We start from the raw sequence: 6,000 nt of genomic DNA on the forward strand, positions 1-6,000 counted from the left end.
CAAAATGGGCAGCGGGGTTAAAAATGAATGTACCAACTGAACAAATCGTGACTTTTCAAACAATTGATATGCTGAAATTAATTGAGATGCAAAATTTGTGTTCAATCCAGCAAAAGTCAGTCTGGAGGTCCAAGGGATGTGGGCAAGAGTCCTCTGGACTCTGGAGAGACGGACAAGGTAAGCCAGTGGCTCCCAAGGCATACTACCCAAGCCTGGCTGAGGCAGTGCACGGTCTGACTCGTTTGGGAAAGCAAGGTATGTGCAAATTGGTGAGAGCATACTGGTGCGCACCGGGTTTTTCTTCTCAAGCGGAAAAGAGAGCAATGTCCTGTCTGACCTGCTTGAGGAAAAACATTGGGAAAACGATCCCTACCGAATCATCCCACATTCCTCCGACTGACGGACCTTTCCAGGTAATACAAATTGATTTCATCCAGTTACCACCCTGCAGGAATCTTAAGTATGTATTAGTGTGCACTGATGTGTTTTCCAATTGGGTTGAGGCATACCCAGCTGCCACTAATACTGCTGCGTTCACTGCCAAGAAAATTGTCCAGGAGTTTGTATGCAGATACGGTATCCCTAAAATTATCAAGAGTGATAGGGGTACTCATTTCACAGGTGATGTTTTTCAAAATATGTGTAAACTGATGGGTATTAATAGTCGACTTCACACCCCCAACCGACCGCAAGCCAGTGCCAAGGTGGAGAGGATGAACGGTACTATTAAAAATAAATTAAGCAAGATCATGGCAGAGACTGGACAAGGATGGCCAGAAGCATTACCGTTGGACCTGGATAGCATAAGGACCACTCCTAGACCCCCTCTAAATCTGTCCCCCTTTGAAATACTGTTTGGTAGACAACCTCATTTGATTATAAGTCCGCAGGAAGATTTGAAAGGTAACAACGAGGTAACTGTAAGGTATCTTATATCAATGAGCAAACAGTTAAAACAGCAACAGCAGAAACTGAAATTGTTGTCCCATGATATGCCTGAAACAAACTGTCATGATGTTGAACCTGGAGAATATGTTATGATCAGAAATTTCTTGCATTCAGGTTGTTTGACTGATAGGTGGGAAGGTCCGTATCAGGTGTTGCTGACGAGTACCACATCTTTGAAGGTGGCCGAGAGAGATACCTGGGTCCATTCCACTCACTGCAAGAAGGTCAACCAACCAGTGGAGAAACAAGGCGGAGACGAGGCAGATAACGTGGACCTGTCGATCACGAGCTTGTTCCAGGAGGGTTAAAAGGTTGCAGTGAGATATCTGAGCTAAAAGAAATTTGTAGGTCCTTGCTACGGCAATGGACTGGTCTGCTGTGTTCATTTTTGTATTCTCTTCAGAGTTTCCTTCATCCTGGTTTGGGGATTTCTGGTTTCTGTGATGGGGGACCGATAGAGGAGATGGGAGCTGATGGCAGTATTGATGGAGTGGAGTCGAAAGGAGGAGTGCTATGCCAATCGGGAGTGTCTGATCAATCTTAGTACAGTAATTGTTAAGAGATCTGTTATTTTGGATACTCGGAGACAGCGTGAAGGTCTATCGTCTGAGGATTATTGTATGTGTGAGTTCTGTGGGTCCGTAATTGATGAGAGATGCATCCAACGGTGTCAACCCAAGTATAATCAGTATTGGGGTGGGTATCCTTTAGAGGATTATCACACCATGGTGGGTAAAATTTTGAACCAAACCGACTGTTGGGTGTGCTCTCACGTGCCCCAAGGACAGCATAATGTAGGATTAGTGCCATTCCCATTAAATGTCTCTGAAATTATAGAATCACAAAGAGGGCATGCACTAGATGGAAAATTTCTTAAGTCCAAACCACCTCATTTTAAACTCCACCAGTACCAAGTAGATAAATCACTTTTATGTTTAAACATCACCAACTTCAATGAACCCGGAAGTTGGGAGGTGACTGGCAATAATCAGACAATGACCTTCTCACTAAGAGCTGACCATGAGCCTATGAATTATGAACTGTTACGCACAATTAGGTCAGGTGGAAGACACTTCCGGTATAAATATACACCAAGTTCCACCAAAGAAATGATTGGTAGGGTACCAGAAGGGTATTGTGCCAAGATATTGCAACGGGAAACTTGTATGAGTCAAATGAGAGAACCTGAAGTAGGATCACTTGTTAGGGAAATGTGTTTGACAATAATGATGTTTACTATTCCTTATGTTCTCCCCGATGATGTGTATTTTATATGTGGAAGGAAAGCGTATAAGTGGCTCTCTCCGAGTTCCGAAGGCTTGTGTTACCTGGGAAGAGTAGTCCCAGAGGTTATGACCCTTACACATGGTGAAATGCTTGGTATTCATAAAGACACACCATCACCGTATCTTCACACACACAGTATGAACACAGAGACAAAAGAAATCATAAAGCCACTCAGTTAATTAGTGAGACAACTGGCTTTCAAGTTTTAGTAGCATTGGATCCCACCAGGATTGCTCGGGGTAAATTTTAGATATATCCAAGATCTTGCTAAATTAATAGATAATATCACCGAGATGTATGATGACACATTCAGGTATACAGGTAGGGAATTGCAAGCGTACAAGAAAGAACTGGTGCAACACAGATTAGTCTTGAATTATTTAACAGCTGTCACTGGAAGGTATTGCGTAACATTGGCCACCCAATTTGGAGTAAAGTGTTGCACTTACATTACAAACGATACAAGCGATCCCAAGGAGGTAATAGACTGGAAAATGGATGAAATTCTGCAGCTGAAATGGGAATTTCGATAGAACCATAATGCTTCAGTGGCTGAAGTAGAGGAGAAGGTAGAGGAATGGGTTTCATGGTTGAACCCAGTGAAATGGTTCTCAGGTCTAGGAGAGTGGGTCCAGGAAATGATTGCGAGTATAGGTATACTCCTGATCCTTATATTGGGTGTCATCATAGTAATTGCATATGTGTCAGGTGTGTTCCTACTGTGTTGAAATGTGGAAAATGTAAAGACAAGGTGAATCAAAGGAATGAGATCATGATGGTGGTCAGTAGTAACAATATGAATACTGAGGTAAATGTAGGACTGCATTACAACCCTGAACTAGGAAATACCATCATATAATGTATAATATTTAGACATGCATAAAATGTGCTATTAAAAATGTTACTTTAAATAATGTAAGTCCCTATTCCCCCTCAAGACTTCCTTTATAGGATTGGTGCATCCCCACATCTTTCCCATGATCTCCCAAGATCCGCGGTGTGCATAAAAGGGTAGTTTTATGTCCCCTCCTAGAGACACATTATTGATGGATTAAGAACCACCTTGTGCCATCCCATAATATAACATTAAATAATATGTCATAATGTAAGCCTAAATTAATTTTCAGATCAGAGTATGATAGCATGTTGTTTACTATCAAAGGTTGGACTGTCGAAGCCGGATAATTGGCTGAGACAGGATCGGTTTAAAATTAGATCGGGATGACGCCATTTTGCGACTGGCCGCCCAGCGCCATTTTAGTGAAACTCACCATTATAAGTACATACGGCGATGCTATTATTTAGCGTTGTGCGATTCCCACGCAATAGAAAGAAGTTAAAAGTCCTCACCATACAAATACAGTCACTAAAACATATGAAATGATTAACCCTGCAAAACACATATCATGGTGTACTCCACAAAACACATAGTCGCACAGCGCTAACTAGCGTCTTTTCCCAATTCCCCTATACTTACACACTGCACACTTACATAAAAGGTTCTTTAACATTAAAAGGTAATATTCAAGGTTTATTCAGTAATGATTAATGTTGTGAAATAAAGATTATTTGATATCTAAGGTTTAGTACATGATAAGCAGACCGTGTTTGGTGTTGTACTGATCCACTGTGTCTCAATAGATTTCCGGTATCATCGGTGAGAAGATCGCAACATGCGTCTGCAAATTATGGACTATAGAGAGTTAAAACATTAAAATGTACTCTGTAATGTTAGCAGCTTAGATTAGCATGCAGCGGGAAAAAGGACACAAAGGGCTGTCGGAGGCTGACTTGTGTCCATTTGAATTAACCTATGAACTATCCTGTAACAGAAGCATCATGACGGTGAACCAATGAAATCATGCCAATCTGTTCTATTGTATTGCCTATCCCTGTAAGAGTATATATGTGTGCTCTCTGACCCCAGTCGGGAGTCGTCTTGCTGTGCTGTTGACGGAGGTTTCTATTGCTGATGCGGTATCTGGGTCCAGAGCGCATGCGTATGTAACAACTTGGGTCTGTATGATTTACTTGCGCTAATTGTATTTAGATCACAGCGTGTAACCATCTGTTTTTATATTGAATAATATCTTTTTGTGCTTTGGAACCACGCTCAAAGTCTGAAAGCATTTATTTCTTGTGCGTCTCATAACGCTGTATAGCGACAAGTTTAGAAGTTATAGGAAGGTATATTGTTAGAAGGTATAGGCAGGAATCGATTGTTAGAAGGTATAGACAGGCAGGAATCGATAACTATTACCAGGGGGGGCACCAAATTACTGTCTTGCCCTGGGTGACAAAAATCCTAGTTTCGGCCATGCTGGTGGAATGAAAATCTGGCAATGTATGACAATCGGCCATTTGCTCCCAAAAGCAAGAAAACAGACAAGAACGGTAGTTCGGACAAATTGGTTAAATCAAACAGATTTAAACAATTTGTTTGGATAGCCATTTTTGTCTTTTTCCCAGTGTTTGGGTAAAAATTGTCGATTGTCATTTGCTCCCAAAAATGACAAAATTTTCATTCCAACCAGCCAGATTGGACATATAAACTTATAGGGGCATATCCAATTACCCGCGGGACTTCACCCGCGCGTAATTGTGGCTCGAAAGTCCCGCGGCGCGGTGTTAAGATATTCAATAAAATAGCTTTTTCACAGCACCGTTAAATTGTCTCTCGCCTGCGGGAACACTGTTTCCGCGAGAAATGCAGAAACAGTGTGTTATAGCCTCGCGTGAGGCGGGATGAGGCATATTGACGCGGATTTTACCTCGCACCAACATGAGGTGCAAGGTATTGTCCGACAGCGGGGATTCGCGCGCGGGGTCTCAGGGACACCCGCGTGTGGAATCCCTGCTAAATTGAATCCCGACCAACGCGAGAATTAGCCACGGGGTAAACCCCGTGGCTAATTAAATATGCCCCATAGTGTGTAGCTATTTTAAGTAGCTTCTTAACATTTTTCGCTAGGGCAATCTCCCCCCAGCTTCTTCATAAGCGATATGAGCAGTGTAGCCACAAGCCTGATATTTATACCCAGACATGATAACAAATTGGACACACCTGTGAAACTCTATCAAGTTAGAAACAGCTGCACCATTAAGAAATCTAAAATCAGTTTTATAGTTTGTATAGGCAATCTTATTTATTGTCTCAGGGCCTGATTCAGACCTCATCGCGAGCGAAGGACGCTCGCAAGCAGGTCGATGGTGCCCGAATGCGCAGGGAGCTCCGTTGTGCGCATGCACGAGGCCCGGCGAGCGACGAGGAATTCGTCGCTCTGGGTCTCGCACCAAAGGGGGCGTGCTGTCGATGGTGAGTGACAGCACGCCCCCTTTGGTGGGCGTGCCTGCCAGACGGAGGCATTCCCATGGGAACGCCTACCGTCTGAGTCCGGCCCCACTGACATCACTAGTGATGTCAGTGGGAGTGATTTTGGCTCTGATAGAGCAAAAAATCACTCCAGAGCTTGCGGTCACCGAGACCCTACCGCGGGGTCTTGTCGCAAGCCCGATGGTCGCGATGGTCTTGACCATCGCGACCATCATCATGGACGCTCGCATAGCTGTGGGTGGTAACCCACAGCTATGCGAGCGTCCAAGAGGCCGCTCCATTTTTAGGGAGGAGGGCCCTGATTCAGAGCGAGCGCTCTGGTCTGAGTGTTCGGCTCTGAATCAGGCCCTCAGTCTCTAATATTCTTTAAAAAAGTAAAATAAATAAGTATAGTTGTGTGAGTACCTTATAAATCAAAACGGAAATCCAGA

This window comes from Taudactylus pleione, unplaced genomic scaffold, assembly GCF_031769625.1.
Source record: "Taudactylus pleione unplaced genomic scaffold, aTauple2 ptg000173l, whole genome shotgun sequence".
Taxonomy (NCBI): Eukaryota; Metazoa; Chordata; class Amphibia; order Anura; family Myobatrachidae; genus Taudactylus; species Taudactylus pleione.